The sequence below is a fragment of the Miniopterus schreibersii genome, assembly GCF_964146895.1.
Source record: "Miniopterus schreibersii genome assembly, chromosome: X".
NCBI classification, from domain to species: Eukaryota; Metazoa; Chordata; class Mammalia; order Chiroptera; family Miniopteridae; genus Miniopterus; species Miniopterus schreibersii.
Genome location: NC_138104.1, coordinates 17,085,907 through 17,113,828, shown reverse-complemented (window position 1 = coordinate 17,113,828; position 27,922 = coordinate 17,085,907). Strand labels below are relative to the sequence as shown.

The 27,922-nt window shown below is 38.4% G+C and overlaps 1 pseudogene across 1 annotated transcript; it reads right to left on the bottom strand.

Moving 5' to 3' along the window:
- Positions 1-25,269, bottom strand: LOC308551728 (polyadenylate-binding protein 2 pseudogene; annotated as a pseudogene). The gene is made up of 2 exons: positions 25,245-25,269; positions 1-510 (listed from the first exon to the last, which is right to left on the bottom strand). The product of its transcript is annotated as a polyadenylate-binding protein 2 pseudogene (transcript).
- Positions 25,270-27,922: the final 2,653 nt, after the last annotated feature.

Sequence of the window (27,922 nt, the reverse complement as noted above, 5' to 3'; positions counted from 1 at the left end):
GGTCTCTTGGGTCATTTTGGGATCACCTTGATTTGTGTTCCTTTAAATAAGGGCTCATCTAAGGCCAGGGAAATTCTCATTGACTCTTTGTTTGAGAACTCTATATATGCAAACCCTTTGGGATGGCCACTAAATTTGTCATAGAGTATGGGAACACGGTTGACTGAACCACAGCCATGAAAGTGTGCTTCCAGTTCTTCTGCTGTTGCAGCATACTCCACATGGCCAACATCAATGGAACAGGCATCACCCTCCATCTTCTCCTCAATAGATATGATCACTGGGCCAGAATTGCCTGGAGGTGGTTTCATATTCATCTGCTTCTCCACCTCATACTGAAGCTCCTTTAGCTTCTCAACTTCTTCCATCTGTCTAACTCAAGTTTTGATTGCTTCCAGCTCTTGGCCTTCAGGTCCTCAATAGTGCAATCCCCTGGGTCACCCTTGAACAGTCCCAGCTCCTCCTCCTCCTGGCTGCCAGGGACTCCTGAGCCAGGCCCAGGGCCCAGAGCTGGGGGCGGGCAGCATGGCTAGGGCTGCTCCTCTTTGGGCTCTGGCTCTAGCTGGGGCTCCAGCAGCAGCTCTTCAGGCTCCAGTTCCTCAGACTCCAGGATGTTCTATAGTCCCTTATGCTCCCCAGGACCTCCTCTCAGGCCTCCCCACCAGCCTGGGAAACAAGATGGCACCACTGCCCCAGACCAGAGCCTGGACTGCCACCCTTCTTTATATTAATGAGCAAACCCTCTAGTGTAGATTTGGGTAGATTGGGTAAAGCTTTAGAGTAGATGCCTCTAGAGTATGTACTTAGAGTCTTTCAGATGCAAATTAAGCACTGCTGGAGTGAGTTCCTCATTGGGGGACTTCAGATATGAACTGTTCCTAGGGTACAGGTATGTGTGTATCTCACACTATCAGTGCTGAATATTTGTAAAGTAAATTTCAGACCATATAACAAATCTACCCTCCCATGTACATCTGCGCATATTATTCCCCTGCACAAAACCCTTCTTTTCTATAGTTTTTTGTCCCAGATAAGAAAAAATCCAGACTCCAAGTGACATATTAGGCCTTTCCAGACCTGCCTCCATCTTTTTCTTTTTTGCACCTTATACTCTAGTCTAGAATTATCAAGCTGCTTGTAGTGAGCCCCCACCAACAATGCCTGTATCGTAGCATTTAACATGATGGCTTGAAACTCTCTCTCTTTGTGTGTCTGACACTTCACCACAAGAGCCTTAAAGCTTAATAGTCTCTGAGATATAGCAGTTAGATCATGAAGTTTGGAATTAGGCATACCTGGGATGGAGTCCCACCTCTGCTATGTACTAGCTGTGTAACCTTAGGCAAATGATATAACCTTTCTACCCACCCTTTTCTTCATTTTTAAAGTGGGGCTAAGAATACCACAGGGTAACAGAAAGAATGAAATGAGATGATATATTTAAAGCACCTAGCACTGACTCATAGTAAAAAAACAAAACTAAACTATTGATAATACTTGACTATTACAAGTAGTTATTATTATCTCTGTATCTCTGGAAACTAGCATAGTGCCTAGAAAATAGACATTTGAGAACCATTTGTTAAACTGACCTATTATGGAAATCTTTAGACTGACATAGATATCTAAAGTATATCTCAGTATGTATGACTTCAGAAATGCTCCCCTGTAGTTAAGCAGGATGTGCTACCTCATTTTGGTGGGGCACCCATAAGAGTTTTACCTCCAAAAGGTAGACAGCCATGTAGATCTCCAGTCATATAATTAATAAGCATATCATTCTGGTCCTTGCAACCATCAGTTTTAAGCTCAAATGGGATAGTTCATCACTTCAAAGTGAGTCTTTTTATCCCTAAGTCATCTCAGCATGCTTCAAAATGAAATAGAACAAGGGCTTTTCTTAGAACAAGGGCTTCAGAACTCCTCAGGACTACCCATTCTCATCAGATCACTGACCTTTTTAGTTCTCAAATTCCTATTCAGATTTCTTCCACAGCATCCCAGGGCTTTGATCCCCTTCCTCTATAAATTTTACTTGTCAAATGGATGAAATAATATAGTTATCGGACATGCCAGGCTGTATGACATTCCTTTTGAGCCTAACTTGGAAGAGGGAACTGGGAGTTGATAACACTGTAAAAGGAGGTAATGTCCCTTTAAAATAGAAAATATTCCTGTCAAGTCTCAGGAGAGAGTAAACAAGTGAAAGGAAAGGGAGTATGACAAAGATGTGCACTCTGGTGGAATCAGTGAGGATCAGTGAGAAGGGAGGGAATTCATATTTGTATAACAGGGAATATCATTGGGTGCAGGGAGAGAGGGGGAGGGGGAGGCTAGTAATTGTGTCAGTGCCCTCCTGATGCTTGTACTTGGTCATCAAAGTCACTCCAGCCCTCTTCCTAGTAACTTTGTCAGTCACTACCCATCTCAGCTACTAGAGAAACTTGACCAAGAGGAAGAGAATGATAAAGAACCATCCAAATAGCTCTCTAACATATCTTTGCCAGTCTTTCAAAACATATCCCCCCTTAGGAAGTAGACATGTGAAATTCCCAAAGACCTTTCTGCTGCTCCACTAGCACTAGTCCAGCTCTTCCTTCCATTCTTTTTGGTATCTTTAGCCAACATTCAACATGATCTTCATGAGAGGTTACTGGTTACCTTTCTAAACACATATTTGACCAGTTTCTTCATGATATTTTAAAACTAGAAGGTAGAAATTTAAACCTTTATAACAATTGAAAAAGGAATTTAAGTAAATCTTAGGACTTTGTTGCAGAGGTTCCAGCCTTCCTCTTATAACAAAGGGAAGATTTATTTTATTTTAATTAAACATATTTCACTGACATTGGTTAATAAGATTATATAGGTCTCAAGTGTACATTTCTATGATACTTGATTTGTATATTTCATTGTGTGTCTACCACTCAAAGTCAAATCATTTTCTGTTACCATATATTTGGTACCTTTTACCCTTTACTACCCTCCATCCCCTTCTGTCTGGTAACCACCATGCTGTTATCTGTGTCTATGAGTTTCAGTTTTATATCCCACATATGAGTGAAATCATATGGTTCTTAGCTTTTCCTCAATGACTTATTTCACTTAGCATGATATTCTCAAGGTGGATCCATGTTGTCACAAATGGCAGTATTTCATCTTTTCTTATGGCTGAGTAGTATTCCATGGTAAATATTTACACATTTTCTTTACCCAATCATTTATCAAAGGACACTGCCATTGTTTCCATGCCTTGGCCACTGTGAATAGTGATGCAATGAGCATAGGGGTGCATATATCTTTGCGAATAAATATTATCTTCTGAATATCTCAAACATAGCTTTGCTTTTCCCAGTTAGGTTAACCTAAGTAGAAGAGATTTTTGCAAATTTGTGTGAGATAATGATTGCATTTTACTTCTTTCCAACATCACCTTACTATAAGGTCCATATTTTGACCACTGATCTGCAAAACTGCTCTCACCCATCAGAAGTCTATACACTCACGGGTCTGATTTGGGCTCTCATCTGTTCAGTTAGGCTTTCTGTCTACCACCATGCCATTACATCAGAGTCTAAATTACTGTAACTCTATACAAGTCATTATCTCTGAGACCTAGTCCACTTACCATGTTCTTAAAGATTGTCTATTCGAAGCCTGGAAGATTAGATTTTAAAGCAATTGTTCATTTTGCCTAACCCAGAAAAATCCTCCTTCCTTCATCTCCTCGAATCTAGCCCCCATATCTGAGAGAATTCTGAATACAGTTTGTGTAACATTGGTGCCCAACAGTCATTCCATTAACAACATCCTACCTTTTACACCTTTGTTGAATGAAGGATTTGGTGGAAGTTCAAATTTGTGTATTAATATATGACTTTAATCAGAGTCTGAAGATGATCCTTTGTTAATCATTTGACATATGAATTATTTAAAAAGCAAAATACTGAAGAGAGAGGCACTAGAATTCGTTTTCATCCCTCCCACCTCCGTGAATTGTGTATTTTACATAAATCACACACATTTTCTTTACAACTTTAATAGTGTTCTACTATAACATAATTGCAATATTATACAAGAAGTATTATCAATACTAAGTACTTTCCAATTTAGAATGAATAAATTCTCTAAGAGTATCCATTTTCTCTCATCTAAATAATCTGTACGTTCAAAAGGTAACAGAAATATTTCTTCTTATATAAAATGTGGCATATACGTGGGAGAGGAGTTTTGATAAGCATTCATGAGTTCCTTGCTGGTGGATTCAACAACTTCTTTGGTGATCTTACGGGCACTATGTATACTAGGCCTCCTTCCACCTAGGGGCCAGGACGTAGTGTCTGCAAAATTATGTATCAATTAAGGTAACACTAGCTCTGTCATTTTTAACATATGACATCCAAGGTCATCCTGGATGCTGACAACCAGCCAACAGATGGGAAAAGATAGAGTGGAGATGGCAGGTGAGCTTCTTAGATTGGCCTGAATGGCACACACACTCCTTCTACCAACATTCCACTGGTGATGACTTGTCATAAGGCCCCACCTACATGCAAAGGAAACTGAGAAATGGTTGTTCCTGTCTGCAGAGACACTTCCCAACCACAACTTAGCATGATAAAAGGATAGTACAAATTTTGGAGGCTAGCTAAGCAACTTTATCATAGTTGTATTGTGTCAGTTATTAAGTTTTCAGGTTTGCTGTTGGCTCTATGTTAGGTTCTGCCAATAGGGGGCAGTAGAGGGAGACTGCAAAGCTGGAGGAGGAAAAGAGGCACTTGTAGGAGGGTCCCTGTGGTGTTGGGACCCAGGCTTCTGAGAAGGAAGTACAGACCGTTGGTGTCTGAGCAGGGCATGAAGAAGCTCGTTCTTCCAAGTGATGGATGGAAAAACTGCAAACCAGATTCAGCTAGTGCTGCAGGATAGCATTGCTGTTTCCAGGGTGAAGAAGCAAGGCTGGGGTGATACAGGAACTGCAGACATACAGGAAACCTACAGTAAGCAAGTGTCTCCTTTTCAGAAGTCTGAGTTTTAGCTCCATGGAGCCCCTCCCCCCGGTTTTAGATGACAGCTTCTCTTTTTCCCCCCAGCCTAGGGGTGATAGCACTGCCTGCAGTTTTTCCCTTTGTGATACCTTAGAGCAGCACTGTCTAATAGAACTATAATGTGAATCCTGTACTAATTTTTAATTTTCTAGTAACTTCATTAAAAAAGTTAAAAGAAATGGTGAAATAAATTTTAATAATATATTGTGTTAAACCCAATATATCTGATCTGCTTCATTTCAAAATATAATCACTACAGAAATTATTAATGAGATACTTTGATGTGAAGTCTTTGAAATCAGGTATGTATTTTATTTTATTTTTTATTATTTTTTTAATCCTCACACAAGGATATTTTTTCCATTGCTTTTCAGAGAGAATGGAAGTGGGGGAGAAAGAGAGTGAAACATTGATGTAAGAAATACACATCCATTGGTTGCCTCCTTGATCAACATGCTTTGACTGGGGCCGGGGATCAAGCCTGCAACAGAGGTACGTGCCCTTGACTGGAACTGAACCAGGGACCCTTCAGTCTGTGGGCTGATGCTCTAACCACTGAACCAGACCAGCTAGGGCTGAAATCAGGTATGTATTTTAAACTTACAGCATATTTCAACTTGGATGATAATTTTTTACCGGAAATACTTGATCTGTATTTAGATTTCTTAAAGTTTACCATTAAAAATGTAGATTTACGTACTGAAGTTATTCCAAGCATACTTAAAAGTTTTCCAATAACTGAATTGAGTACCAATTGTAACTTTTTATTTTGAAATAAGTGTGCACCCACAGAAGTTCCAAAAAATACTACAGAGAGGTTCTATGTATCCACCACCCAGCCTCCCCCATTGGTGACATCTTCCATAACTATAGTGCATTGTCAAAACCAGAAAACTAATTGGCATGATACAATAACTGACTGTAGCTCTTTCACCAGGAGTGTTGATTGCTGGATAATAGGGTAACTCTATGTTTAATTGTTGGAATGACTTCCAGAGTGTCTGTACCATTTTACATTCTGACCAACAATGAATGGCAGATACAATTTATCAGGATCCTCATCAGCATTTGTTGTATCAGTGTTTCTTTTTATTTTTATTATTATTATTTTTTAAAATATGTTTTTACTGATTTCAGAGAGAAGGAGGATGAGACAGAAATATCAATGATGAGAAAGAATCATTAATCAGCTGCCTCCTGCACGTCCCTCCACCAGGGATTGAGCCTGCAACCCTGGCATGTGCCCTGACCAGGAATTGAACCATGACCTCCTGGTTCATAGATCAATGCGCAACCACTGAGACACACCTGCCTGGCAGTGTTTTTTATTTTAACCTTCCAAATAGGGGTGTAGTAGCATTTCATTGCAATTCCAATTTGCATTTGCCTAATGGCTGGTGATGTTTTAATGGATTTCTTTACTATCTGTGTATCATCTTCGGTGAAGTGTCTGTTCAAGCCTTTGCCCATTTAAAAATTGGATGGTTGGTTTCTTTTTTTTTAAAAAACAAAATAGTTTTCAATTACAGTTTACCTTCAGTATCATTTTGTATTAGTTTCAGCTGTACACTATAGTGGTTAGACAATCATACACTTTACAAAGTGATCTGATATTTCCAGTACCCACCTGGCAACATACATAGTTATTACACTATTATTAACTATATTCCCTATGCTGTACTTTACATCCCTGTGACTATTCTGTAACTACCAATTTGTATTTCTTAATCCCTTCACCTTTTTCACTCAGTCCTCCAAATACCCTTCCCTCTGGCAACCATCAGTCTGTTCTCTGTGTCTATGAATCTGTTTCAATTTTGTTTATTTTGTGCATGAGAGTTCCCTTTTCTTCTCATCCTTGCCAACACTTGTTGTTTGTTGATTTATTGATGATAGCCATCCTGACAAGTGTGAGGTGATACTTCATTGTGGTTTTAATTTGCATCTCTCTGATGATTAGCATCTGATGAATAAATGTTGAGCATCTTTTCACATGTATATTGGCCATCTGTATGTCCTCTTTGGAGAAGGGTCTATTCAGGTCCTTTGCCACTTTAAAAAATTGGATTGTTTTTTGTTTGTTTGTTTGTTTTGGTTTTGTTCTGTTTTTTGGTGGTGAGTTGTATGACTTCTTTAAAAATTTAGATATTAACCCCTTATCAGATATATCATTGGTGAGAATCTTCTCACATTCAGTAGGTTGTCTTTTCATTTTGTTGATGGTTTCCTTTTCTGTGAAAAGCCTTTTTAGTTTGATGTAGTCCCATTTCTTCATTTTTTCTTTTGTTTCCCTTGTACTTGGAGATATACAAGAAAAAATATTGCTAAAAGAAATGTCAGAGATGTTGCTGACTCTGTTTCCTTCTAGGAGTTTTATGGTTTCGAGTCTAACATTTAAGTCTTTAATCATTTTGAATTTATTCTTGTATACAGTGTAAGAAGGTGGTCTAATTTCATTTTTCCATGTATCTGTCCAATTTTCCCAACACCATATATTGAATAGACTGTCTTTACCCCATTGTATGTTCATGCCTCCTTTGTCAAATATTAATTGACAGTATAAGTGTGGGTTTATTTCTGGGGGAAATTGGGTGGTTGTTTTCTTACACTTGAGCTCTGAGAGTTCTTCATGTATTCTGATTGCAAATCCTTTGCTAGAGATATGACTTGCAAATATGTTCTCCCAGTCTGTGGCTTGTCTTCTTAGTCTCTTAACAGGGTTTTTCACAGAGCAAATTTTTTCATTTTGCTGAAGTTCAATTTATTGATTTTGGTAACATGTCTAAGAATTCTTCACCTAACCCTAGGTCATGAATATATTCTCCTATGTTTTCTTCTAAAAGTTTTAGAATTTTACATTTTAATCTATAATCCAATTTAAGTTGATTATTATGTAAGATCTGAGGTTTAGATCTAAGTTTATTATTATTTTTTTTTGCCTATGGATGTCCAATTTTCCCAGCAGCACCATTTATTGAAAAAACAAACAAACCCATATTTCTGGGGCCCCATTACCACTCAGGTTCAATGGTTCACGGGATGGACTCACAAGACTCAATAGCAGGCTTTACTCACAGCTAAGGTTTATTACAACAAAGGAAGGATACAGACTGAAAGCAATAGGAAAAATACATGCATTGGGCAGAGTTTAGAGAGGTCAGGCATAGACTTCTCCATCTGAAGCTACACAGGATGTACTTTCTCTCTAGCAGTGAAGTACAAGGACATGTGCAAAATAAGTTTACACAGGGAAACCTGTTCAAGTCTCAGGATCTGAGGCTTTTATGTGTAGGTGAACGGCTCTGTCATGGCAATCTGGTGACAGGACACATAGGCAAAGACTTGACCTGCAGTTTATCAGAGTCTTAGTAGAACTTGTGATCCACTCAGAACACAGGAGAATGGGAGATACTTTCTGTTTTGGAGTCATCCTTTTTGGTATGTTAGACAAAGGAGCACAGGTTGCTGGAACTTTTGGCTACTCTTCCTTTTACTCTCCATGTCAGTAATAAACTGAAACTAAAAAGGGCTCATTGTGTCTCTTGGCTGAATCTGTCAGGCTGTAGCTATTCCTCACACTCTGCTGAATTGCTCTTTCATCTTTATCAAAAATCAGTTGGGTATATTTGTGTGAGTCAGTTCTTTTTAACAGCTTTATTGGGGTATAACTGACACATAATAAACTGTGCATATTTAAAGCATACAATTTAAATTTTAACATATGTATACACCAATGAAACCATCACCACAATCAAGACAATGAACATACCCAAAAGTTTCCAAGTGCCCTTGGTAATCACTTATTCCCCTCTCTCTCCAGGTAATCACTGATCTGCTTTCTGTCACTTTAGGTTAGTTTGTATATTTTGAATCACATACTGGACCACCCATCTTTTTTTCTGACTTCTTTTCATTGAGCATACTTATTTTGAGATTCACCCATGTTATTACATATATCAATAGTTTCTTCTTTTTTTTTCTCCTTAGTATTTCACTGTATGGGTATACAACAATTTGTTTATCCATCCACCTGTTGATGGATGTTTGGGTTTGTTTCCAGTTTTTAGCTATTACAAATAAAGCTTCTATGAACATTTGTGTACAATACTTTCTGTACATACATGGTTCTTTTCTCTTGGGTAAATATCTAAGAGCAAATGGCTGAATCATTTCATAGGTATATGTTTAACTTTTTAAAAAAACTACCAAACTGTTTTACAAAGTTGTACCATATATATTACCACCAGCTGTGTAAGAAAGTTCCAGTTTATTAACATTTGCTTGGTATGGCCATTCTTTTTTTAAAAACTATTTTTAATGTTGAGGGTATTACAGATGTCCCCCATTTCCTTCCTCCCTTTTGCCTCGCTCTCCCCTGCTCCTGCCCCACCCCTGGCCTTCAATGCACTATTGCCTGTGTCCATGGGTTATGCATATATGCAGGTAAATTTTTGGTTAATCTCTTCCTGCCCTCTTTCCTTCTGAGATCTGTCAGTCTGTTGCATGTTTCCATATCTCTGGACCTATTTGTCAGTTTATTTTGATTATTACATTCCACATATAAGCGAGATCATGTGATATTTGTCTTTCTCTGACTGGCTTATTTCGCTTAGCATAATAATCTCCAGGTCCATCCATGCTGTCCTGAAGGATAAGAGATCCTTCTCATGTAGCAAAATTTTCACCGGATACATTTCCTAAAGCAAGAGAAACAAAGGAAAAAATAAATAAATGGGACTACATTAAACTAAAAAGCTTCTGCACAGCAAAATAAACCATCCTCAAAATGAAAAGGGAACCCACTGTATGGGAAAACATACATCATTTGCCAATGATAAGTCTAATAAGGGGCTAATTTCCAAAATATATAAAGAACTCATACAACTCAACGAAAGGAAAATAAACAATCCAATTAAAAAATAGGCAAAAGACCTGAAAACACTTCTCCAAAGAGGCCAATAGACATATGAAAAAATGCTTGTTACTAATCATCAGACAGATACAAGTTAAAACTTCAATGAGGTATCACCTCAAACCTGCCAGAATGGCTACCATCAATAAATCAACAAACAACAAGTGCTGTCAAGGATGTGGGGGAAAGGGAACCCTAGTGCACTGCTGGTGGGAATGCAGATTGGTGCAGCCACTGTGGAAAACAGTATGGAGATTCCTCAAAAAATTAAAAATGGAATTGCCTTATGACCCAGCAATCCTACTTCATGGAATATATCTTAAGAATCCTGAAACACCAATCAGAAAGGATATATGTACCCCTATGTTCATAGCAGCTTTATTTACAATAGCTAAGATCTGGAAACAGCCCAAGTGCCCATTAGTAGATGAGTGGATAAAAGGTCTGTGGTATATTTACATAATGGAATACTATGCAGCTGTGAAAAAGGAGGATCTCTTATGGCCATTCTTTTTCATTTTAGCCATTCTAATTGTTGTATAGTGTTATTTAATTATGGTTTTAATTTGCATTTACCTAATAACCAGCGATGTAGAGCCTCTTTTCATGTGCTTATATGCCATCTGTATGTCATCTTTGGTGAAGTGTCTGTTCAAATATTTTGCCCATTTTGTATTGATTGGGTTGTTTGTTTTCTTCTTACTGAGTTTTTAGAGTATTTTGTATATTCTGTATACAAGTCTTTTATCAGATATATGTTGTGTAAATATTTTTCCCCAGTCGATGAATTGGCTTCTCATTGTCTTAAGAATGTCTTTCAAAGAGCAAAATTTTTAATTTTCATGAAGACAAATTTATCAACTTTTTAAGTGGATTGTGTTTTTGGTGTTAGATCTAAGAAATAGTTACCTAGCCCAAGGCATGAAGATTTTTCTCTTATATTTTCTTCAACAAGCTTTACTGTTTTAGTTTTTATATTTAATTCTATGATCTATTTTGAGTTAATTTTATGTATGGTGCAAGGTATAAATTCAAGGGGTTTTTTTGCAGATGAATATCCAATAGTTCTAGCACTGTTTATTAAAAAGGGTTATTATTTTTCCAATGAATTGCCTTTGTACCTTTGTAAAAAAATCAGTTCTCTATATTTGTGTGGTTATATTTCTGGACTCTCTATTTTCTTCCATTAATATATCTGTCTGTTTTGATATCAATACCACACTGTCTTGATTATACTGTAGCTTTATAATACATCTTAAGATCAGGTAATGTTAGCCTACCAAATGTGTTTTTTTCAAAGTTGCTTTGGCAATTATAGGTTATTTGCATTTCCATATGAATTTCAGACTCAGCTTGTCAATTTCTACAATCATAGTGCTGGAAATTTGAAAGATATTGTATTGAATCTATAAATCAAATTGGGAACAATTTTTATTTTAGCAATATTGAGTTTGCTGATCCATCAATAAGGTATAAATCCCCACTTAGATTTTCTTTAGTTTCTCCCAATAATGCTTTATAGTTTTTAGCATACAAGTTTTGCACATCTTTTGTCTGATTTATTGCTAATTATTTAGTATGTTAGGTGCTATTGCAAATGATAGTTTAAAATTTCAATGGTTCATTGTTTCAATTGTTCATTACAATTGTTTCAATTGTATAAAATTATATATTAATAATGTAGCCTACAACTTTACTAAATTCACACATTAGTTATAGAAACATTCTGAGATTACAAACAATTTTCTGCAATGAACAGGTTATCTGCAAGTAAAGAAAATTGTACAATTTGGGTCCATTCATTGAATTTTTTGCCTAATTGCTCTGGAAAGAGCCTCTGGTACAGTGCTGAATATAAGGGATGAGAGCGCACTTCCTTAACTTGTTACTGCTCTTATATGGAAAGCACTCAGTCTTTCATCATTAAGTATGATGTTAGTTGTAGGTTTTTCACTGGCACTCTTTTATAGGTTGATTAAATTCCCTTCTAGTCCCAGTTTACTCAGTTACTATCAGTAATGGATGTTGGATTTTGTCAAATGATTTTTCTGTATCTCAATAGATGATCTTATGGTTAATTTGCTAATATAGTGAATTATATTGATTTATTTTTATTATTTTTTTATAGTTTCTGTCATATTGTTTTTGTTGTTGTTGTGTTTTGTTTTGTTTTGTTTTTTAATTTATCGTTATTGTTGAAAGTATTACAGATGTTCCATTTTTCCCCCCCAATTGACCCTCTCTACCTCGCTTTCACCCCCTCCCCAGGCCTTCACCCCGTTAATGACTGTGTCCATGGGTTGTGCATATATGCATATAACTTCTTTGGTTAATCTCTTCCCACTCTCCACTTTCCTTCACTCTTTCCTCTGGAATATGATCATCTGTTGCATACGTCAATTTCTCTGGATCTATTTAGTTCATCAGATTCTTTTGTTCATTAGATTCTTCTTAAAGAAGACCCTTCAACATTTCCTGTAGTGCTGGTCTGGCGGTGATGAACTCCTTTAGCTTCTTAGCTGTGAAGCTCTTTATCTGACCTTCAATTCTAAATGATAGTTTTGCTGGGTAGAGAAATCTTGATTGTAGGTTCTTCTTTTTCATCACTTTGAGTATTTCTTGCCACTCCCTTCTGGCCTGCAAGGTTTCTGTTGAGAAATCAGCTGACAGTTATATGGGTGCTCCCTTGTAGGTAACTAATTGCTTTTCTCTTGCTGCTTTTAAGGTTCTCTCTTTGTCTTTAACCTTCAGCATTTTAATTATGATGTGTCTTGCTGTGGGCCTCTTTGGGTTCCTCTGGTTTGGGACTCTCTGTACTTCCTGGACTTGTAAGTCTATTTCTTTCCCCAGGTAGGGGACGTTTTCTGTAATTATTTTTTCAAGTAGGTTTTCAATTTCTTGCTCTCTTTCTTCTCCTTCTGGCACTCAAATAATACAAATGTTGGGCCTCTTGAAGTTGTCCCAGAGGCTCCTTGTACTATCTTCATATTTCTGGATTCTTTTTTCTTTTTGCTCATCTGGTTGGGTGTTTTTTGTTTCCTCATATTCCAAATTGATGATTTGATTCTCAGCGTCCTCTACTCTACTGTTGATTCCCTGTAAATTATTCATTTCAGTTTGTGTAGCCTTCATTTCAAATTGGTACTTTATTATGTCATCAGTGATCTCAGTTGTTTTTGTAATACTCTTACTAATATGCTTGAGCATCCTTATAACCATAATTCTGAACTCTGTATCTAGTAGCTTGCTTGGTTCTATTTCATTTAGTTCCTCTTCTAGAGATTTCTTCTGTTTTTTCCTTTGTGACATGTTTATTTGCCTCCACATTTTGGCTGCTTCCAAGTGTTTGTTTCTATGTATTAGGTAGAGCTGCTTTATCTCCTGGAATTTGTAGAGTGGCTTTGTGTCACCTGAGCTGGGCCTTCTAGGTGCTCCCCTGTGTGATCTATTTTTTAATATAAACCAACTTTGTATTCCTGACATAACCATACTTGCACATGATGTAATTCTTTTTATATCTTGATGGATTCAATTTGTTAAAATTTTTATTTTGGATTTTTGCATCTGCATTCATGAGGGATATTGGTCTATAGTTTTATTTGCCCCATTTCAGCATCAGGGCAATGCTGTCCTCATGGAATGAATGAGTTAGGGCTTATTCCTTTCTTCCATTTTCTAGAAGACTTTGAGTAAAATTGATACTATTTCTTTCTTAAGTTTTTGGTAGAAATCACCATTGAAAACATCTGGGCCTGAAGTTTACTTTGTGAGAAGCTTTCTAACTGAAAATTCAATTTCTATAATAGGTTTAGGACTGAATATTCATGTTATATATATTATTTTTGAATGAACTTTAGTAGTTCATGCCTTTCAAGCAATTAGTCCATTTCCTCTAAGTCCTCAAATTTATTGACATAAATTTATTCATAATGTTCCCTTATTATTCTTTTACTATCTGTAGAATCTACAGTGCTGTCTTCTGTCTCATTTCTGACATTGGTCATTTTTGTCTTCCCTTTTCCTGATCAATATCATCAGAGTTTTATCAACTTTTCATATTATCTGAAACAACCAGCTATTAGTAACATTTTAGCTCTCTATTGATTTTTTGTTTTCTATTTTATTGATTTCTGCTTCTTACTTTGGGCTTAATTTTGATCTACTTTTTCAAGTTTCTTAAGGTAGAAACTGATATTATTGACCTGAAATATTTCTTCTTTTTTTACATGTGCATTTAGTGCTATAAATTTTCTTCTACTTCTTTATGGCATCTTAGACATTTTAAAAATATATATATTTTTACTGATTTCAGAGAGAGGAAGGAAGAGGGAGAGAGAGATAGAAACATCAATGATGAGAGAGAGTTATTGATTGGCCATCTCCTGCACCTCTCTACTGGGGACTGAGCCCACAACCCAGGGAATATGCCCTGACCAGGAATCGAACTGTGACCTCCTGATTCATAGGTTGACGTGCAACCACTAAGCCACAATGGCCAGGCACATATTTTGGTATGTTGTTTTTCATTTTCATTTAGCTAAAAATACTTTACAATTTCCCTTTTTATTTTTTCTTTGACACGTGTTATTTATAAATGTGTTATTTCATTTCCAAATATTTGGGGATTTTCCAGATATCTTTCTGGTATTAGAATCTAATTTAACTCCATTAATGTCAGAGTATGTACTTTTTATGACTTGAATACACTTTTTTGCTTCATGTATTTCGAAGCTTCATTATTAGTTGATAAATATTTGAGATTGTTATATCTTCTTGATGAATTGATCCCTTTATTATTATCATCCCAGGTAATATTCTTTGCTCTGAAATCTACTTTTCTGTTATTAACATAGCCATTCATCTTTCCTGTACTTGCTGTTAGCATGAGTTAATTAGGTTTATTAGTTTCTTGTGTCTGCCACACAAAAAATTACCAAAGTCTTGTTGCCATAAAACAACAAATATTTATTCTCCCACAGTTCTGGAGGAGAGAAGTCCAAAATCAAGGTATAGACAAGACCATATTTCTTCCAGAGACTCTAGGGGGCATTCTGTTCTTTGCCTCTTCAGCTTCTGGTGTCTGTTAGCCTTCTTGGGCTTGTGTCTGTCTCTCTTTTTCTACTCTGTCTTCACATTGCCTTCTCTGTGCGTCTGTTTCCAATCTCCCTCTGTGTCTATCTTATAAGGTACATGTGACTAGTCTAGTACCTCATATAAGTAGACTCATATAGTATTTGTATTTATATAAATTCTCTCTGATCAAATAGCTCATGCAGTTTCTTTCTCCTGATTAGACCCTGCTTGATGCATTTTTTTTCACAGTTTCATTATCAAGGCAGAATAGTGATAGTACTTGGATCCTAATGACATGAATTCAGCTGTCCCTTAGTACAAGCAAATTACTTAAACACTCTAATCCTCACAATATTACAGGGTAAAAATTGAGAAAGTGGTACCTACTTGCCAGAGTTTCTTGTGAGGACATATGAGAACACCTGACACATAATAGGTGTTTAATAGCTATTATTTCCTTTTATTCATTTCTTCATCATCATCCTAAGCATGTAGAACTATCTATCTCAGCAATAGCTCCCACAGTACTTCTTCCTCTGTCTCCCTGTCAATACCACACTGTGATGTGGCACTTTTTATTGGGATTCTTTTTCAGCAAATGCTTATCTTAAAAAGTAATCAAAGCTCAATGTTAATGAATTATGGTAGCTTAGAGTGTTCCCGAAGAGAAAAAGTAACTGATATATTTTAGGTTCCATGGCAAGGTCAATAGAGAAGATACTAGTGAGGGAGGACAACTTTTGTTTGCCTCAACCTAGCCCACAGAGTGATCTCTGCATGGAACCAAGTTGAAGGATGTCTAAATTGACCCTCTTGGTGTCAGGAAACCCATTATCAGATCTAATTCTTAATATGGCAAACTTTCAATTATCTGGGTATAAATTAACCTTATCACCTTTTAAATACCAGCTGTATTACTTATGTCACCTATAATACTAGAAACTTTTGTTTACTTAGTCAGTTTTTATCAGTGGTTCTCAACCTGGGGCAGTTTTGCTTCCAGAGGACATTTGACCATGTCTGGAGATATTCTTGGTTGTCTCAACTGGAAGGAGTGTGCTATTGACATCTGGTGGATAGAGGCCAAGGATGTTACTAAACATCCTACAGTGCACATGACAATCCCCGACAACAAAGAAGAATCTGTCCTAAATTGTAAATAGTGCTGAGATTGAGAATCCCAGGCCTAATCTGAGTGTGAATATAAATGTAAATCTGTTGTGCCGCCCCAGAACATAATACCATCCTGTCCATAACTCGATACTATTGATTTTTGGATTTCATGTGCTTTTTTAAAAATTTATTTCAGAGAGAGGGAGAGGGACAGAGAGATAGAAACATCAACAATGAGAGAGAATCATTGATTGGCTACTTCCTGCACACCCCTCACTTGGCATGTGCCCTGACCAGGAATTGAACCGTGACCTCATGGTTCATAGGTTGATGCTCAACCACTGAGCCACACCAGCCAGACTCATGTGCTTTTGTTTCCTCTTTTGGGGAGTAGAAAATTGAAGATTGACTATGCCACATAAATACCCTTATATGTTACTCAGAGCAGCAGGGTATTTTTAGGTTCCTACTTTTGTTTTCTGCTAATCTGATAAATCAGTTATTTTATACAAAATGTTTTTACATTAGCAATTTTTAACTGTGTTTTGCAGAATGAGGTGTTCCATGGGTCTCCTTAGAGAATGAATGAAAGCAAGCTGAGAAGTCAAAGCTTTGGCCCTCACCTTGCCTCAGTGAGTTGCTCTGTTTTATATTTTGTATATTTGTTAGATGGGCCAGGTACAGAAACTAGGGTACAGAGACTTACCAGGGCAGGAAGCCCCAGATGCCTAGCAAGGGGCAAAACTGGGAAAACAAGAACCTTGTCCCCAGGGTAATCTATCCTTCCTTAGCATATCACTGGTCATGCGGTTTAGATTCCCTGAGCATTCCTCTGTCAAGAGAACATCTAGGCCTCAGTTGTATTTCAGCTCCAGGCCCAGAAAAGCAGCAAAACTAGACAAGTGACACCATGGCTGCCTCAGGATCAGATACATTGACTAATGACCCTCTGCCCTGGCACTGACCAATCAATGAAGACCACGACCCTGAAAAAGCACACCTGGAAAGCTGATGAATATTCTATTGAGATACTCCCCTCAGACCTCCCCTAAGATTCCCACCTGCAAGAAAGAGATAAATACCCTTGGGATAAAGGACCTAACGCCATCTCCATCCCTCTGAGGGGACCCCATGAGACTTGCAGCAGCAGCTCGTCCCAAGCTTACCCCCTGAAACTATTTTCAAGGTCCCCAAACCTGTCCCTTTCTCTCCCTCTGACTTCTTTTGCTTCTTCTATGCTCTTCATGTTTCACTGTCCCAAGTATATTTTGCTGCCATTATGGACCCAATATCCTTTGGCTCAGTGCTGTGTGGCCCTTCCCTTTGGATATCTCCATCCCCTTTTAATAAATTTAATTTTTCTTTATTCATCTGTCTGAGATGGCTATTTAGCCTGCCAGAGCACCACCAACCTTAACCTTTCAGTATTCTCTGAAATTTGTTTGAAAAAAGAATTCAACTCCTAAAAAGCCTGAATAACACTGTATACAGTAGGTAAGTGTATTAGTCAGTGTGGGGATATATGTATATGAGTCTCTACTGGAGACTCAGTAGAGCCAGTGGTTTAATTCCAGTCCAAGGGCAGAATATCAATGTCCCAGCTCAAGCAGGCAGATGGGAAGCAAAGGGAAAAATTTCTCCTTCCTCTGCCTTTGTGTTCTATTCAGGCCCTAAATGGACTGTGTGACACCCACCCATGTTGGGGAGGGTGATCTACTTTACTGGGTCCAGTGATTCAAATGCTAATCTCATCTTAAAGCAGGCTCACAGACACACTTAGATAAATTTAATCTGTGCACCCCTTGGCCCAGTTAAATTGACACATGAAATTAACTATCACATTAAGTTATTGAAAATTTAAATTTAAATTTGTTTTTTCTTATGTACTAGGAACACATAAGGTAATCTTTTGAAAGAATATTCCTGCATTCTTTATAAAATCTGCACCTATAGATTTTCACGAGTCTGGGATAATTAAGGGTGGATGGAATTAATAGCCTTTTAGGGCCTATTGACTTCAAGATTTGGGGAAGCGTTCATTCATCACATGTCTCCCAGTCCTTGAAGATGACTCTAGAATGAAAGTATTCCCAGACTAGTGCTTGAAAACTATGATTCTGCAACCTCTCAAAAGAAGTAGAGTTAAAAGACTGAAAAGGAACCTTTGGGAGAAGAGTAATCTCACGTCACATCCCTAGAGATGGTAGTGCTGGAGAAGAGGTGTGGTAGGGCTGAAGAAGGACATTCTACTATTTCACTGTTCTGTCTTAGCAATGAGAAATAACATCTATACAAAATCACAAACTGCTTGAGGACAGAAACTATATTACTTTTAAATATATATATATATTTTTTTTATTGAATTCAGAGAGAGGAAGGGAGAGAGAGAGAGAGATAGAAATATCAATGATGAGAGAGTCACCGATTGGCTGCCCCCCCCCCACCGGGGATGGAGTCCGCAACCCGGGCATGTGCCCTGACCAGGGATTGAACTGCAATCTCCTGGATCTTATGTCAATACTCAACAGCTGAGCCACGTCCAGCCGGGAAGAAACTATATTACTTTCTTTTCTGCAGTTCCTTTAGCTCCCTAGCACAGTTCTTTAAACATTCCATGTGCTAAGTGAGTAAATAAATGGTAGGAGGGCAGGTATCTTTTCCCTTCTACTATCTCTTGCTCCTTACACTTTGAGTTCACTGAGCCTGGCTCTAGACAGACTTGTGAAGTAGATCTAGTTTGTCCTAGGTGCCCTTTCCTTACCAGGTGTTCCCTTCACGCAAGTGCCCAGTGTTTCTCTTATAGGCAGTTAGACAGACATGAGCAGAGCAAGGATGATGGGCCAGGTACAGAAGGTCACCAGGGTGGAAAGCCCCAGGTGCCTAGCAAGGGGCAAAACTGGGAAAACAAGAACCTTGTCCCCAGCGTGACCTTCCCTCCCCTAACATACCATTGGTCATGCAGTTTAGACCCCCTGATGTTTTCCTCCCTAAAGATAATGTCTAGGCCTCCATTGTATTTCAGCTCCAGGCCCAGAAAAGCAGCAAAACCAGACAAGTAACTCCACTGTGGCTGCCTCAGGACCAGCTGCATTGACTAATGACCCTCTGCCCTGGCGCCGACCAGTCAGTGGAGACCATGACCTGAAAGAGCACACCTGGAAAGCTGATGAATATTCTATTGAGACCCTCCCCTGAGACCTTCCCTAAGAGTCCCACCTGCAAGAGAGAGATAAATATGCTCAGGATGAAGGACCCAGCATGCGCTCTCCCCCAAAGGGAGCACACCCCTGCTGTTCCCTTCCCCCTTCTCTTTCCCCCACAGACATATATCCCCTAAACTCTAAGGGACCTCAGGAAACTTGCAACCAGGGGAGCAGTGACAACAGCAGCTCGTCCTGAGCTAACCCCCTGAACCTGTCTCCAACGCCCCCTTTTCCCTGACTAAAGCAGCCCAGCCTAGGCTCTCCTGTTGCTTCTTCTATGCCCTTCCTGTTTCACTGTCCAAAGTGGGTTTTTTTGCTGCAGTCAATAAATTCTTGCTTGCTTTGTTGCATGTTGTCTTCTGATTGAAATCTTTCCTTCAAGGAGATAAGAACTGAAATCTCATTGTCTGCCAGTAACATTTCCTCCTACCCAAGAACATTTCAGTCTTAAATACCCCAAAGGCTTGTTTTTCCCAGGTAGCATCCCATGCTGGAGATCTCTCCAAAGACTCATCTAAGCTTCCTCATTATATGTCCTATTTCTTGCTCTCTATAACAATTTTACAAGATTGGGGCAGGCCACCTAGGGATGAGGGTTACAGAGAAGACAGCCTTCAAGCTCTTGCCTCAGCATACAACTAAGGTATAAACACTTCCCACTATCTCTTATCATATCTAAGCACTAAGCCCACCTATGTTGGACAATACTTACCCACCTGCCAACCACTTCTTCTGTTCTCTAAGGGCAGTTCTGTGTGATGCAAGGGTGTTTTTTGTTTGTTTGTTTTGTTTTTTAAGAACAAGTAAGTCACAGAAACAGAGCAACCCCTTCTTGGATCACCGTATCTCCCACTGCTCATGGTTCAAAATTACTGTCCTCCAAATTGATATATGGAGAAATGTATAAGCCTCTGCCAAAGCAGCCATTTCTCTCCATGTGTGGGTTAGTCTGTCTTACCTTGGCTCACAGGAAATGAAGAAAACAAACTTCAATTACAGAGAATCACTATTAAGGATTTACTCGTTCCTTTGCTTATTAATAACTCTGTCTTTATTTTAAAATAAGCTGTTATTACAATGTATTGACTACTTTTCTTCTGTAATAGTCACCATGTGCCCACTGTGTACAAGTAGATTCTGATAACAATGACCCCCTTAGTATATTGGTTTGTTTTCTGTTTCCTTCATCAGCAAAATTCTTCAGGGAAACATGAAGAATTGTAAATGGTTCAGTAACAAAAGCAAACAACAAGCAAACATACTTAAAATTAAACTTTTATACCACAGTGGGCAAATGTTCCCAGGTTTCATTTAAAGGCAAAAACAGCTTGAGTACTAGGTTCAAACATAAAATAATAAGATTATTATCTTCTAAAAATAAACCTGAGAGGGTGTACCCATCCAAAGATGTACTCTCCCCGTTAGTGTAGCTACCTCGAGAGCCTGTGCCCTTGTCTATTGGTGTGGCCACTATTCATCTTTGCAGACTAAAATTAGTTTTAGTTGGAGTGTGATGCTCCTCTCTGGGATTCCCAGGCATCCTGTGTTTGCATCTATCAAAGAACTTGTCACACTGGATTGTCTGTCTCCCTCACCTGGCTGAATGCCCCCTGGAGGAAGGGATGTTGTGTGATTTTGTATCCCTGGGGCCAAGCACATACTCAGAAAGTGGATTTGTTACTTGATTGAAAAAATATCTCCGCATCATATTTTTGGACCACCTTCAATGATAGCATATCATTTTTGTTTGTTTTTTTAATGGAGAAGGTGATATTTTGGAGAACAGATGGTATTCAGAAACATGTTGGACAAATGAGTTATTCATCAAACTGAATAACTCTTTATTTTAAAATGAGCTATTACACTGTATTGACTACTTTTCTTCTGTGATTCATAAACTGGCTCTGAAAACAATTCCAAAGAAGGAATTACAAAAGGTTTTGAGCAATAGAAGCTTCCCAGGGCAATATCTTTGAAAGACTGCATTCATTTTTTGTTTGAGGTTCAATATGTGTTTAGAGAAAAATAAAACAAATAAAATATTTGTCTTGAAAATTATGGAACACATTCCCTGTGGAGCAGAGCAAACTTTTTAGAGGTGAAGAGCATTACTCTCGAGCTGGATTGCTGCGTTCAAATCCTGGCTCTGCAGCTACCTTAGCTGTATAGTCTTGGACAAGTTATTCAACCTGTTGGTACCTTAGTTTCTTCATTTGTAAAATGGGGATAAATAGTATCTCCCAAATGGGGTCACTGTAAAGATTAATTGGGTTAATCACCTAAAGTGCTTAGAAAATAAGAACTAGTACATAGTAAGTGTTCAATAAGAGTTATTATCATTATTATCTTTATCATCATAATGATGTTTGAAGCACTGGGTTAGGTAATACTAAACATACAAAAAAGGCATGTTCTTATCCTCAGGAAGTTTACAGTCTAATTGGAAACATAGACATGTATTTATGTTATAATACAACTTGATGGGTGCCCTCAGAAATAAATACCAACTGTCATTTTTGGAGAAACACATGATATGAGGAGGGGGTCTAGTAGCAAAAACATCTCAGTACAGTTCTATGAGCACTGAATGGCTTCCACTCAGTTCAGAACATTGTGTCTTGAGAACATGAGTGTCAATACAAGAAGATGCTTAATATTCATGGTAGTGATGAGACAGGAGGAACTGAGACTAGAGATAACACTCTTGTACTAAAATATTTCTATTTTTTAAACAAAGGAATGGTATGTGGTGTTAATGCTTGGGAAAGTATTCAGTGTTCCTCATTTCACTTGAATGCAAGCCAGTCTGGATGGAGAATTCATAGACTCTATCATCAATTTGTTTCTCTCTTTTAAAAAATTAGTTCCAATTTCAAAAACTAAGATATGAGATTGCTCTGATCCTGAATGAGTGAAATAATCTAGAAGGACTTGCCATTTTGCTGAGATAATTTAGAGCTTCACTATGGATTAAAATTGCATCAAAATTTAAGAATAATAATATTAAATTATGATATGATTTACCTTTGTGGAATATATTGTTTCATTACTGTATCATTTTTTTTTACTGGACAGAAAATAGAATTTTCAATTAAAATAGTGGTTGCCTTTTTAAAATAGAGTTTCCCTGTCTCAGAAATAGTTATGAAAATGAAAATTTATGTCACAACCAGTTATTTTGTATGATTCATGGAGAAACACTTTAAAAATAACTTCGTAATGAGGAGAGAAAACTGTTTATTCACGATTGTGATTCATCATAATTATTTTTGAACATTTGATAAATCCTATTTCTGTGAACTCTTAAGTATTTTAAAATCCTTTTAGAGCTTCTTTAGTAATTCTGCAAAAGTTTCACTTTGTGTAGAAAATGGGCTTGAGATAATAAGGATAGTATGAGACAATGGGTTATATATGTGTTCCTGCCCTCTCTTCATCTTTTCAATTTCTCTTCTGAGGAGTTCAAGGAAGTCAAGGGATGATTTGGGGGAATTAACATAATTGCAAAGAGAAACAGCCTGGGTCTGTAACCCTTCCAATATGGCATTTTCTGTGCTTCTGGGCCTAAGAGCAAGGGCAAGCGGGGGTGGGGTATGTATTGAAAGGTTTCTCTTTCACAAGAGAAGAAAGTGAGTTTACTATGACAATTTTAAAGAAGAGATCAGTGAAGGCGCCACAGATGTGTGTTTTTTTAAGAAAGGGAGAGAGAATATGGTAGTGGTAACTAGAGCCACGTGCTATATTTGGCATTTGTTCCAAATTTGCTTAGTTGAGCTGAATTTTCTGCTAAAAGTTCATAATTACTATTTTGGGGATGGGCAACATACCATTCTGAGTTGTACAGAATGAGCACACAGCTGTCATCTTCATTTTCCCCCAAAGGCTATTAACAGTTTGTCCTAAAGTGAAGGATTTTATTCTGCTACGTGGATCATGAGTAGAGCAATCATAAAGTATATCAATATTGGGAAGGAAATCTGCATTCTGTGCATGTGTATGATTAACACTCTTTCTGTACAGTAATAATGGCTCCTAGAGTTTCCAACTTCATCTGAAACTTCCTAAGGATTCTGAAAATGAAATTTATACCAACTATAGAGACAATAATCTGTATTGCATTTCTAACATAAAGATCTTTTTAAAAGTTCCAAAATAGACTTCAATGGCAATTTGAATTATGTTGTCCTTCAATAATAGTTCAGGGCATTCTGACCCCCTATCCTTGTGAGCCTCTTGCCTCCCTCCTTACTTTCCCAAAGGTCCCCTGAAGCCAGGCATTTTCAGTCACAATGCTACCTACCTCAGGGCTGCCCAGGTCCTTTCTGTGTTGCAATGCCACACCTAAGTCTCCCCTTTCCAGGCACTGCTCCCACATTCCAATCATGATCCATCCTTTATGGCCCCTCAACCTTAAACTATCCATGAATAGTGATTTGTTCCCTCAATGTCCTAATTCAATCTTTTGAAGGGCAAAGGTAGAAGTTTATGAATCCTTACTTGAAACTGTAAAATGTTATATATTTGGAGTGGGGAGTATCTACATATTTCTTCAAATTCTCAAAGAGGTCAGTGCTCTTGTGAAAAATTAAAAAGTATTGCACTAAGGTATACAGTTATAGTTTCCATTTGAAGATTATTTATGTTTTAAGAGATGACCTGGAATTAATCCCTTAATCTAAAGAAAGGGTTTTGTAATAATGGAAAAGCAGGCTCCATGGTGGGAAATATGTCATTTGGGAGATGATTTTTGTGATGCCTCACCACTTTATATGGGTAACGTTTTTTCTCTCTATCAGTTTAATAATGGTGACAAAGGGATTTATGCCTTCTGTTTCACCCTGTGGTTATGGCCTTAATGAATACTAAGATTATATAATACATTTTAAAATGTTAACATGCCAAAATGGGGTGGGGAAGCATTAAGTACACTTTGGTTTGGCAAACATTTATTGGGCACCTATTATGTGTAAAGCACAGTGCTAGATGATATAGGATAGGAAGAGAAATAAAATCCTATTAGGTACAAAACTTCCAGAACCTGGCAGTCCTTATGGGAGAAGGAATAAATAGACACACACACATGATATTAATGTAAGACAGAGTATGAGATGTGCTACTATATAATGTGGGAGAAGAAGGCATTAATGCTAACTAGAGAGCATCTAGGAAGACGTAACTAAAAGTAGAAACAAGGCTATCTACCACCAAACCCTTGGGCTGCCCTCTCTTCTCATCCCCCTTTCCAAACAACTACTCCTCCATCCTTTTTGTTTTAAACAGATTCAGAAATTAGGCCCATTTAACTTGAAACTTTTTTCTGTCTTCTTGATTAGGAAATATTTCAGACCTAAAAATTGTATATAAAACATGACATACCCACTTGCCCACCACTCAGCTTAAGAAATATAACATTACAAATATAGTTGAAGCCTCCTGTGCATGTACACACTAGAGTTCTCCTGTTTTACTAACACACACACCCTGCTTTTCACTACTGGCCTTCAAAGATAGCCCTCAATGAACCCCATCTTCTGGTATCCATGCCTTCCCGTTGGGGTGTGGGCTGGGTTTAGTGACTTGATTCTAATGAACAGAATATGACAAAGGTGCCCAGCTGGGCGTGGCTCAGCGGTTGAGCATCAGCCTAGGATCCAGGAGATCGGGGTTTGATTCCCGGTCAGGGCACAGGCCTGGTTGCGGGCTTGATCAATGACTCTCTTATCATTGATGTTTCTATCTCTCTCTCTCCCTCTCCTTTCCTCTCTCTGAAATCAATAAAGATATATTTAAAAAAAAAAAAAAAAAGAATATGACAAAGGTGATGGGATGTCACTTTTGTGATTAGGTCCCAAAAGATTGTGACTTCCGTCCCACTGGCACTTTCTCTTGCCCCCTTACTTGCTCTGATGAAGCCTGTTGCCATGTTGTAAGATGTATGGGGAGACCTACATGGCAAAGACTCAAGGGAGGCTTCCAGATGAAAAACTGAATCTTACCAACAACTATAGGATTGAATTTGGAAGTAGATCCTCTCCAGTAGAGCCTTCACATGAGACTGCATCCCTGGCCTACACCTTGATTGTAGCTTTGAGAGAGACCCTGAAGCAGAGGACACAGGTAAGCCATGATTGAGTTCCTGAAAATAAATGTTTTGAGCAGCTAATTTTTGTGGTAATTTGTTATACCATATGATAACTAATACACCTTCCGACAGGTAACCATTACCCCAAATGTGCTATCATTTTTTTACGTGCCTTTGTATGTATCATTCCCATGCATGCCTACACACACACACACAGACACACACACATATATATATACATAGTATACATATACTACATAAGTAGATCTTATATATACACACATACAGTAATTTTATTACATGTTCTTAAACCCATATAAATAATATTATATTTGCATTTTTCTGAAATTAGCTTTTCCCTTATTTATTTTTCCATTGCTACCACTCAATCTTTGCTTCTCTAGAAGGTCTTTCTCTATGTCTCAGTCCCTGTGAGTTCTAGTCTCTCCCCAGCCTGACCTTTTCTGTCCTGTTCAGTTTACCTGCAACAGTCCCAAACCAGTGAATTAAGCCTGGTTCAGTGAAGCCCAGCTTCTTCCAATATTGCTCTCTAAACTAAAATCTAGGCCTAGGTTCTTCAAAATTACGTGGGTCTCTAGGTAAACCTGGACCGTTACTTGGGTTTCCTTTGATAATGGCACTTTCTAGAGCAATATGCATTTAAAATTTTAATGTGAAAACCTGGAAATCTTGTTAAAATGTGACTGTGGAGGTCCAAGGAGTGCCTGAGATTCTGCATTTCTACAAAGCTTTCAAGTGTTGCTGATGCTGTTGATACATGGACCACCTATTTAGTTGCAAGGTTCCAGAGGCTAGATGTCCATTTCTCTCTTTACAAAAGTTGTTTTAACTTGACATCTTAATTTAGATTGGATACCAATAAAGGAACTCATAGGCTTACCCAATGATGGAAAGTAATGGCTTTCGAAGAAGGTAATGTGAACCAAAGCAAAAAAAAGTAATATAAAGAAAGATTTCATTCAGTGTTATTTACCTAAGAAGAAATCTGTCCCCACTCAAGCTTATTCATTTGAAACAAACTTTTATTTTTAACTTAAATGAGTGCTGGCATGTGTGCAATGCCTTTAGGGACACATCCCTAGGGACAGGGAAGCAGGTGCTTCCCTTTTTGGCAACAAGGGGCTCATCATCTATTTGTGAGAAAAGGCTGCACATGAAACATCTCTATGACTTCAGCATGTTTACCTGTAATATAATGAATGACTTACTCAACTGTGCAGCCCAGAGAGTCCAGAGGGATCATAGTGTGTGGGTGTTTCTTAGGAAGGGTTTCTGAAGAGGGAGAACTGGGGCTTCAAAAGATGGCAGCATCCCCTGACTGGGTGGGGCAGTAAAGGCAGGACATTGTGTCCACAGGGTGTGTGTTAAAATGCACACAAGGCCTCAGAGTCCTGTGGTGAGGGGATGACTATTAAGGCAGCCCCTTTCCCACTGCAAAATAAAATGCTCCAAGGCAGACAATTTTTTATAGGAAAAAAAATGTCTTCCCAGGTTATGAAAAGCTAGATTGTCAATTTGAAGTTACAGGATAAGTATTTCAGATCCTAGCCATTCGATCATTCACTGAACATGTATTGAGCCTCTGCTATATACAGGAGGGAGGATGCAAGGCCACAGCAACTTGAAGAGGGCTTTCATTTAATGTAAGTATGGCAGGGGACACTCCTTGAAGACTAATCCAGAACTTTCCTTTACAGCCTGACCCCCAATGCAAAGTCTCTGGGAAACCTTTTCTGTATCAGCTCCCTCCACCCCCACTGACCCTCCTAAATTACAGTAATAGGTGTGGACATTGTTTAGCTCCCTTATGAAAGCACAGGCCTTTGAGGTATGACATCCAGACTTGGATTTCCTCTTCTGCTTGCCTAGGGCACACTGTCTACAAAGGGCTTTCCCATTCCCTCCTTCTTTCTCTCTTTGGATCCTCTGGATGGGAGCTTTCTGCTCTTGTGGTTGGTTGTGATGCTTGTGGTTCTGGGATGCTGGGATGATAAAGGATTGCACCCCTGCCCCACCTCCTGTGAGACCCTACCCTGCCCCCCACCACTGGGAGTGATTAGGCTTGTTGCTGGCTGGGTTGTGGTTGCTCCCCAAAAAGGGATGCCATCTCCTTATAGGAACTGAAAGCCCTGGGGTAACGAGCACAGGGTTCTCAAGCTGAGCACCTCCTACTGTTTGTGGAAGCCATGGATGGGGCAGGGGGTCATCTCTCAGGACTTGACCTTGCCTCCCACATCTCAAGGGGTCACTGCACATGCCCCATTACCTGGAACCCAGCCCCTGGGAGTGGGGTGCAATGTCAGGGCTCCATACTTCCTATTGAGCAGGAGCTGCAGCCCTGCTGGGCTGTGGTCCTGAGCGAGTTGGGACTGACAAAAACCCTTTTTCACTCACAAGCTCACCTCCCTTGCTTACGGAGTTTGAAGCAAGAATAATATCGCTGTATCACCCTCTGCTTGCCATTACTTCATCA